Source organism: Cebus imitator, unplaced genomic scaffold (assembly GCF_001604975.1).
Source record: "Cebus imitator isolate Cc_AM_T3 unplaced genomic scaffold, Cebus_imitator-1.0 Scaffold40, whole genome shotgun sequence".
Taxonomy (NCBI): Eukaryota; Metazoa; Chordata; class Mammalia; order Primates; family Cebidae; genus Cebus; species Cebus imitator.
The window spans coordinates 3,925,751-3,936,771 of NW_016107355.1; positions in this window are offsets into that span (position 1 = coordinate 3,925,751).

Below are 11,021 nucleotides of genomic sequence, written 5' to 3' on the forward strand. Positions count from 1 at the left end.
ATGGGGAGGAAGGCAGCAAATCACACTGCCACGTGTGTTCCTATGCAACAATTTTGCATGTTCTTCACATGTACCCCAAAACCTAAAATGCAATAAAATAAATAAATGGGAAAAAAAAAAACATTTCTAGTGAAATGTGGGAAAAAATACAGCACTTACTTTTAAAGAGATACACTTTAATAACGCTTTTTTACTGAGGCTAATTTGTCTGACATTAGCAGAGCTACTCCAGCTTTCTTACAGATGCTTTTTGCATATTTGTTTCCTTTCTTTATTACCTGTTTGGATTTTTCAATCTGAAATTTATCTCCTTTAAACACCATATATTTGGATCTCTCTTTTTACTCTCATCAGTCTATATTTGTATTTTGATTGTATTGTTTACTCCGTTTGCATTAAATGTATTATTGCTATAGTTGGATTTAAATATTCTGTGCTAATTTTTATAGGTCTCATGTGTTTGCTGCTTTCTATCCCTCATTTACTACTTCCTTTTCAATTAAGTGAATATTTCCTATGGTAACATTTCAATTCCTTTAATGATATTTTCACTTTTTAAAAATTGTTTTTATAGTTGTTGCTCTGGGGCTTACCATATAAATTTTAACCTACTAGACTGAGCTTCAGATTTGTACTAACTAAATTCCAGGGAGATGCAGAAATGTCAGTCCTATGTAATTCTCACTACTGTTTCCTTATTTTGTGCTGTTTTGGTTATATTTGAAAAATGCCTAATATTATTACTTTATATAATCTTGTGTTTTTTTAAGTGAGAAAAATAAGGAGAAGTATATATATTTATTGTTACAAAAATGTTCTCATTTACTATTTCTGTTCTCTTTAAAGGTGTCTGTGGATTTAATGCTACCCTTTTCTCATTGCAGTACAGGGACCTCCTTTTCGCTTCCATTGTCAGATATATTGCAGAACTATATGTGGTAGGTCTGCAATAAAATACATGTTTTAAAACATATTATTTCTTATCAGTGAAAAAGAGGAAAAGAGAAGATATAGGCATTTACTTCTTAATTACGTAATTATTATTGGTGCTTTGTCTATTGTGTCTATTGTGCTTTGTGTCTATTGGTGCTTTATCAAAAAAAAATCTATTGTGTATCTGTGTGTGTGCGCGCGCGTGTGTGTATGTATATTCAAATATTTCCTATGTTCACTAAAGAAATTTATTTAGCATTCTTGTTAGGTGGATTTGCTATCAAGAAATTCTCTCAATTTTTGTTTCTCTGGTAAGATCTTCATTTCACCTTCATTTATGAAAGCTGAGTTTTCCAGATGTTAGATTTTTTATTGATTTTTTTTCTTTTAGCAACTTGAATATGTCATCCCATTATTTGTTACACTTCGTTTTTTTATGATAATATGCTAAAATTATTACTGAGATTCTTATAAATGTGACGTGCTGATCTCTTGCTGCTTTCAAAATTGTCTATTTGGCCAGGCACCGTACCTCATGCCTGCAATCTCAGCACATTGGGAGGCCAAGGTGGGTGGATCAGTTGAGGTCAGGAGTTTGATACCAGCTTGGCCACATAGAGAAACCCTGTCTCTATTAAAAATGAGAAAAATAGCCAGGTGATAGTGGCACATGCCTGTGATCCCAGCTGCTTGGAAGCTGAGGCAGAATTGCTTGGAACTGGGAGTAGGAAGTTGCTGGTAACCTGAGATTGCACCACTGCACTCAGTATGGGTGACAGAATGAGACCCTGTCCCAAAAAAGAAAAAAATAGTCTATTTGTTTTTGTCTTTTAATATTTTTACTATGACATGTCTGGGTTTTGATTTCCTCTAGTTTATGTAACCGGGGATTATTGAGTGTTTTCAATGTTTAAAATATTATTTTATATTAAGTTTGAGGACTTGTCAGACATTATAAGTTTTAGTAAGTTTTCTGTTACTTTCCCTTTCACTTCTTCCTTTTCATGTCAATTGATTATATGTATGTTAGTATGATTAGCAGTACCCCACGTTTATCTGAAGCTTAGTGCATTTTAAAAATAATTCTATCCTTTGGATTGTAGACTTTTTATCCATCTACCTTCAAGGGCATTATTTTATTTTCTACCAGTCCAAATCTTCTGCTTAACCATTCTATTAAAATTTGATTTTTCTTTGATTTTCAAACCCAGAATTCTATTTGTTTTTTTATATCAATTCTACCTTTTTACTGATATTATCTTTTTGATAAGCCATTGACGTCTTGTCTTTAGTCTTTAAATGATTTCATTAATTCTTTGAACGTATTTATAATACTTATTTGGAGTCTTTACTTAGTACATGGAACAACTGGATCCTCTGAAAGGCTTTTGGAGGTTCATGGTATTTTACCTTGTGTGGGACACATTTTTTTTTATTTCTTTGCATGTAGCATATTTTTTGTTAAAATCAGGTCATTTTGGATAAGACATTGTAGCAACTCTGAATATTCTCTCTCCCTAAGCATTTTGTTATTACCGCATTCCTTTTTATTTGTTTAGTGACTTAGCTGGACTACTGTAGTGCAATATAAATCCCACACATTGTGAAACCTTGATATCACACCTCAGTGCACACAGCACTGGGCATGTGTATAATAATCCTGTGATGACATTGGTCTGCCTGTTTCACATAACACACACCTGTTTTTCTCCACTAATTGCTGACTGAATTTGTTATTGATATCAATAATTTTACTATTATTCCAGATGTTTTTATTATCTGGGAAACAAGTTTCTCCACATTATGTTCCAGTTAAATTCAGATTCCTTTGCAGGCACCATTTTGGTCTCTGCCCTACAGATCTGTCCTGACCTTGCTTTATTTTGTTGTCTCTTTTTCTGGTTACATCTGGCAAATTGGCTGCCCTAAGAATAAAGTCCTATGTTGCCCATATACAGAATAATCTGAGTTACCTCAGTGTTTTTATAAGAATAATCTCTTGCCTTTTTTTTCCCTTACTTCTCTCTCTGTTATTATAATCTCCAAAATATCTGGACCACAGGTCTTGAGCTGGTGGTGAAGACTGTTGTCCTCTACTCTTGAAGTGACACTCTAGCTTTATGAGTAGGAGAAAGTGGGAGATGGGTAGTCTCCATTTTTCTGGGCTAGGTTCTCTAATTCTAAAATCTTCTTAAACTGGTCTAGGCTGGGTGCAGTGTCTCACGCCTGTAATCTCAAAACTTTGGGAGGCTGAGGTGGGCAGATCAGCTGAGGCCATGAGTTCAAGACCAGCCTGGCCAACTTGGTAAAACACTGTCTCTACTAAAAGTATAAAAAAGAAAAAAAATGCTAGACATGGTGGCAGGCACCTGTAATCCCAGCTACTGCAGAGGTTGAGGCAGGATAATTGCTTGAACCTAGGAGCTAGGAGGCAGAGGTTGCAGTGAGCCAAGATTGCGTCACTGCACTCCAGCCTGGGTGACAGAGTGAGACTCTGTCTGGAAAAAAAAAAAAAAAAAAAAAAAAAAGTCTACATGGGACTACATGATGTAATGCCCTGTTAGTTCTCCTAACACCTGATCATCTTTCTTTACCCTTTCTCCCTCACTCATTTCTTTCCAGTCATATGACTTCCCTTCTCTTCTCTTAAAGGAACATACATAGTCCTGACTTGGGCATTTATATTTGCTGTTTCTTCCACTGCAAATACACATTCCTCAGATATCCTCATGAATGGCCTCTTTACCTTCTTCAAGTGTCTGCCTACCAATGCGAATTCCTGATTACCTTATGCAAAGTTGGAAATCACCTTCCACAATATCCAAAATATGCCTATTCAACCATGCTGCTTATGCATTTCCATATTTTGTAGACATTTAACATGTTATAGGCTTGATTTTGTTTATTACCTACATCACCCCATTCAACACATACAAATAATGCAATTTAGTAAGAAAGGATTTTTGTCTGTTTTATTTGAAATGCATCCACAACAAGGCTCTGTATGTAGGAGATAGATATTAGGCAGTCACTAAATATATGAGAGATGATTGAATTGCAATTTTTTTCAACTCTTGCCCTCTTTTTTTGTCCTCTATGTTTAACTTTTTAAGATTCTCAAATCATGGCAAATTGCATGCCTTGAATGTTATTAAAGTCTGCAAATTAAAAGTAGAGACATTCAGGCAGGTGTTTTCTATTTAATATTCCCTAATTCTCTAATGTATTAGAGCTAATAGACACATAATGAATATTTGAGTAGATAACGTCTGTTTAAAATATTTGCCATTTCAATGTAAATGTAATTGCTTATGTAAACACCATGTTTGTTATGTTAAAAATTAAACTCATATATTATTAAATTCTAAATTAATATAGACAGTCTTTTAGTTATTTATAGAGGCAGCATGTTCTTTACATACTAGCCTTACCATAAGAAACATGCTTATATTAAAGAATGTTGTATTTATGGTATCCTATAGGAATACGGGATGATAATTCATATTTATGTCTTCAGATTAATTCATCAAATAAAAAGTATACCATTCAATGCTGAAAATAACTATAATTTTATTTAAACTTTTTAAGATTGATGAATTTCTGCTTTCTACAGTGATACAATGTATTTTATTTTTGAATTCTTTTAGCTCTAATGTATTATGTATAAATTGTACATTGTGTTATCTAACTCTATCCAATCTCTCCATCTATTATTGGCCAATTTTCTTTTTTTGCTAACATTATTAGTTATACTTACTTGTACTGAGAATTGCCAACACAAAAATCATACTGCTTTAGAGACAATTATAATGGAAAAATAAACATATTTATTATGGTTGTAGTGTTGATGTAAGTAATTTAGAATTTTTTTGAATTATTTCAGAAACTTTCTAAGTTAAATTTTTGCTCTTTGCAACATTTACTATTTTCCTAAGATTTTTGTTTATAAACCCATTATTTTTATCTATTCTTTTAATTTGTAAAAATCAAGTGCAGCTATGTTTATTAGTCAAAGTCTAGGAGAAATATACATAAAACAGAAGATTGTGGGAAAAATGAGCAAAGTATGAAGGACGGTCACTTATAGAAATCAAGGTAAGTAAATTTAAAGTTCCAACCATAATATTATAAAATTTTAAAATAAGCATTGCTAATGGAATAAGTTATTTCATTGTTAATAGAATGAGGTAGTAATTTGATTAATATAAGGTCCAAATGACAATATCAGGTGCCCTGCTACTTCATTATTAAACCAACAGTACTAGTGTGCTATTGGAAGAGCTTCTAGCAAGTTCTCCTGTGCTTTGGAGTATATTCACATCCTATTCTACCAGAAAGATTTATTTAAATAAAAAGTAGCTGATTCTTTGCTACCAGGAGTAAGTAGAGACTAAACGCTTGACCATGTTGGACAAACTTAGCATTTGACTTCAACTGTACATCATGAAACCAGTACTACCTGATAATGTTGAATCATAAAACAGGATGTTGACAGCAGCTCACTTGAAAAGCAGAGCATCTGTGTGAGTCTAGACAAACTGAAAATGCTGATACCATGACTAACCACGCTACAGCTTACTTGAAAGCTGGATGTTAATGAAAGGAGAGGAAATTCAAGAATACCAGTGTCTATAATCCAGGTTCAGTGTTCTACTCTTCAAATATGAGTGTCAGCCAGAGAAAAGTGGGTCACTTTCCCCACCTTTACTTCCAGAGTAGTAGCCAGATATTTTTCTCAGGAGGACAAGCAGGTTGTAAGAGCAGAGATCTCCAAAATTAGCCTCAAAAGAGCAGAGTATTTAAAAGAAAGTATGAAGAAATTTAAATTTAAGCCTAATAACATTCCTGAAAACTACAAAGATTTTGGTTGTGAGCAATTAAGTGAAGGCTGGTAGCTTCATGACAGCAAGAAAGTAAGTTGTAGGCTAGCTAATTTACCAGAGACAATCAAGGAAAGAGACAGTTAGGAAGAACACTCCTGATGTCACAGTAAACCACAAACATGGGCATCAAATACCATACTTGCAGAAGAGCCAGCATTTAATTTGACCACACTGTGGAATAGCTTGTACTACAAGGCATTGTTGAAAATAATAGCAAATTCAATAAACTGTCAGTGGAGCCTAACAACTGGATGCTATATCAATACACGCACACAGAGAGAGAGACAGCTTAACAGAATTCATGCAAAGAAATAGTCAAAGAGAGCCCTGCTCAAACCAATCTCATTCCATGGTGATTGTAAGAATACCAAAGGCCACACCAACTGAGAAGTGATATTAAAGACCTAATGGTATGGAAGGAGTATATTTCACCACAATAATCCAGCTAAATCACTAAACAAATAAGCAAGCCAGCAACAATAAGCTCTGTTTAGGGGTATTCAGATTTTCCAAAATAAGTTGTCTAGCATATACTGCTTTTAATAAATACATAAATAAATTGGAAATGCCAAAAAAGTGCAAGTAGCAGAACTGCTTGTGAGAAAGCCCAGCTGTTGCATTGAACAGAAAGGACTTCAAAGTAGTCATTATAAATATGTTCAAGAAACTAAAGGAAAAATATGCTTAATGAAATAAAGGAAGGTATAATGACAATGTCTTATGAAAGTGTTGCCAGGTTTGGGGTGCAGGGGAGCACTCAGCTTGCTCCCCTGTGGGCTGTTCTTCCAGGCTCTTGGTACCTCACTCAACCAAGAATGGGGGAGGGGACCACGCAGGCGAGGTGTGCTCACAAGTAAATATCCGACCCCAAATAGGTTTTGCAGAAAGTGATTTATTTAGGCAGGGAAAGAGAAAAAGGAGAGAGAAAAAGATGAGAGAGAGAAATCTTCCGTGAAGATTGTGGAAAGAGACCCAAATATGAAATCCAACAGGGTGTGGAAAAAGGGAACTTTTAACCTGGGAGGAATTCCCTCCTCTTCCAAGCCCTTTGACCTATGAAAGGAGTTGCTTTAAACTTCCGATAGAGTGATTGACTTTGATTATTTTCCTGAGCCCCTGAAAATTTAAACAAAGACCTCTAATCTGTGGATGGAGAGAGGGGAGTGAGACATGGCGCTGGGAAGTTCTTGGCCTTGAAACTACGCCCCTTCATGGACCCGGGAAGAGAATACATTCCCTCAAAAGGAGAACATGAATAAAGAGATGGAAATTAAAAAGGAAACAAAGTGAAATTATGAAGATTGTTAAGCTGAAGAATATAGAAACTGGAAAGAAAAATTCATTAGAGAGACTCAACAGTACATTAACATTGACAGAAGATAAACTGAATGAACTTGAAAATTGATGCATACTGATTATTCGATGTAAAGACAAGACAAAAGAGAATAAAGGCCTATAAACAGAGCCTAATATAAATGTAGACCATAATTAAGCATGTCAGAATGTATAAAAGGAGTACAGAAAAAGAAGAAGATTTAAAGAAATAATGGCAGAAAATGTTATAAATTTTGTAGAAAATATTAACATTTACATCCAAGAAGCTCAATAAAAATAAAATAAATGCCAAGATATCCACACCTAGACATGCCATAGTAAAAATGTTAAAATCAAATGATTAAGAGAAAATCATCATAACAGAAACAGAGAAATGATTGCTAGTTATATGTATACCAACAAGGTTAACAGTGGATGTATCATCATATACAGTGGAGGCCACACAGCAGTGGAATGACATACTGAAAGAAAATAACTTTTAACCATTAATTTTATATCCAGCAAAACTATCTTTTTAAAGAAACGCAAAATAAGATTCTCAGAGAAACAAAACAGAATGTATTGCTTTCAGGCTTGACAGAAAATAAATTCTAAAAGCTCTTTAGTCTAAAAGTATAGGACCTCAGATAGTAATTTGAATCTGTATTTTTTAAAGGCTGGTAATGGTTATTATGTATTTATAAAAGACAGTCTAAATATATATGCCTTCTCCTTTCTCACATTTAAAACACAATTTCACATATAATATGCTTGTAATTTTATTTTTAGTTCAATAATATAAAGAGGTGTAATATACAACAGAAAAAAATATGTAAGCTTTATTGGAATAAAGAAGTGATAACAACTCATAACTGAAAATTACCTTTCATGCCAAAAGAATTTGAATTCTTCAATATGAAAAACAGCATGTATGACTAACTCATGGCTTACATAATATTTAATGGTGAATTATTTAATGCTTTAAACCTAATATCAGGAATAACAAAAGATGTTCACTTTTGCCACTTCTGTTCAACACTGTAATGAATGCTCTAGCCAAAGTAACTAGGCAAAAAATAAAAATACATTAAATTGTATAAATCAATACTTAAACACATTAATGTTTAAAATTATTTTTTATTTTCATTTTTATTTTTTAAGACAGAGTCTCACAGTGTCATCCATGCTGAGTGCATGGCCCGATCACAGTCCACTTCCTGGACTCAAGTGATCCGCCCAACTCAGCCTCCTGAGTAGCTGGGACCACAGGTATGCACTACCATGCCCAGCGAATTTTTTTAAAAAAATTTTGTATAACCAGCCTTGCATCTTGGGAATGAAGCTGACTTGCCCATGTTAGATAAGTTTTTTGATGGGCTGCTGGATCTAGTTTGCCAGTATTTTACTGAGGATTTGCATCGATGTTCATTGGGGATATTGACTATCATTCTTGGCAAACTAACACAGGAACTAAAAACCAAATACCACATGTTCTCACTTATAAGTGGGAGCTAAATGATGAGAACTCATGAATACAAAGAAAAGAACATCAGACACTGGGTCCTACTTGAGGGTGGAGGGTAGGAGGAAGGAGAGAAGCAGAAAAAATAACTATTAGGTACTAGGCTTAGTACCTGGGTGACAAAATAAACTGTACAAGCTTGCGTGACACAGGTTTACCTAGATAACAAACCTGCATGTGTACCCTTGAAACTAAAATAAAAGGTTTTAAAAGAAAATAAAAATTGAATTTGTAATTTTAAAAATCCTGAAAAAGCAATTGCCAATCTCCAGGACAAATTGTTTTCACTGGAGAATTCTACCAAATATTCAAAGGATTAACAACAATTTTACATAATGTCTTTCACTATGTAATCATGCATAATATCTTCCACTGCCCCCATTTTATGAGAGATTAGACTTATCCTTGAACCAAAATCAGAGGGAAAGAAAAGCAAAATGAAGCAACAATGAAAACATTCGGAACAAAATCTGGCATGAATTTAAATCTCAACTTTTCATTTTTATTTTTTGCCTTTTCAATCCAGCAATGTACACAAAGAATAATACATTATGATTTAGTGGGCTTTATTCCATAGACAGGGCAGGTTGAGAGTGTGAAAGTCAATCAAGAGTAATTATGCAAATAATAATATTAATTTATGTAGACAAAAATGGGCAAAATTTCTCATCCATTTCTCATAAATCTCAATACAAGCTCTGACCATAACTTAATGAAGAGCATCTACAAAATTCCTATAGATGACAGTAAACAAATGGTAAAAGTCATAATGCCTTACCTCTTAACAGTGAAGAAAGCAAGGATGTCTGCTCTTACAGTCTCAGCCAGCATATTATTGAAAGTAGTTTTATTATTATTATTATACTTTAAGTTCTGGGGTACATGTACAGATCTTGCAGGATTGTTACATAAATATACATATGCTGTGGTGGTTTGCTGCATACATCCCCCCATCACCTACATTAGGTATTTCTCCTAATGTTATCCTTCCACAATATCCCCACCTGCTGCTATCCCTCCCTAGCTCCCCACCCCCCAGCAGATGCCAGTGTGTGTTGTTTCCCTCCCTGTATCCATGTGTTCTCATTGTTCAACACCACTTATGAGTGAGAACATGTGGTGTTTGGTTTTCTGTTCTTGTGTCAGTTTGCTGAGAATGATGATTTCCAGATTCATATAAGTCCCTGTAAAAGACATGAACTCATACTTTTTATGGCTGCATAGTATTCTATGGTGTATATATGCCACATTTTCTTTATCCAGTCTATCACTGATGGGCATTTGGGTTGGTTCCAAGTCTTTGCTATTGTAAACAGTGCCAGAATGAACATACGTGTGCATGTGTCTTTATAATAGAATGATTTATAATCCTTTGGGTATATACCCAGGAATGGGATTGCTGGGTCAAATGGTATTTCTATTTCTAGATCCTTGAGGAATAGCCACATTGTCTTCCACAATGGTTGAACTAATTTACACTCCTACCAACAGTGTAAAAGTGTTCTTATTTCTCCACAACCTCTCCAGCACCTGTTGTCTTCTGATTTTTTAATGATCACCATTCTAACTGTCATTTTATGGTATCTCAATGTGGTTTTGATTTGCATTTCTCTAATGACCAGTGACGATGAACATTTTTTCATATGAGTTGGCTGCACAAATGTCTCCTTTTGGAAAATGTCTGTTCATACCCTTTGTCTACTTTTGAATGAGTTTGTTTGTTTGTCTCTTGTAAATCTGATTTAGTTCATTGTAGATTGTGGATATTAACCCTTTGTCAGATGGGTAAATTGCAAAAATTTTTCACATTCTGTTGGTTGCCTGTTCACTTTAATGATTGTTTATTTTGCTGTGTATAAGCTCTGGCTCACTTTAATGATTGTTTCTTTTGCAGTGTATAAGCTCTGGAGTTTAATTAGATCCTATTTTTCTATTTTGGCTTTTGTTGTCAATGTTTTTGGTGTTTTAGTCATGAAGTCCTTGCCTATGTCTATGTCCTGAATGGTTTTGCCTAGATTTTCTTCTAGGGTTTTTATGGTGTTAGGTCTTATGTTTAAGTCTTTAATCCATCTGGAGTTAATTTTAGTGTAAGGTGTCAGGAAGGGGTCCAGTTTTTGTTTTCTGCACATGGCTAGCCAGTTTTCCTAACACCATTTATTAAACAGGGAATCCTTTCCCCATTGCTTATTTTTGTCATGTTTGTCAAAGATCAGATGGTTGTAGATGTGTGGTGTTGTCTCTGAGGCCTCTGTCTGTTCCATTGGTCTATATCTCTGTTTTGCTACCAGTACCCTGCTGTTTTGATTACTGTAGCTTTGTAGTATAGTTTGAAGTCAGCATGGTGCCTCCATCTTTGTTCTTTTTGCTTA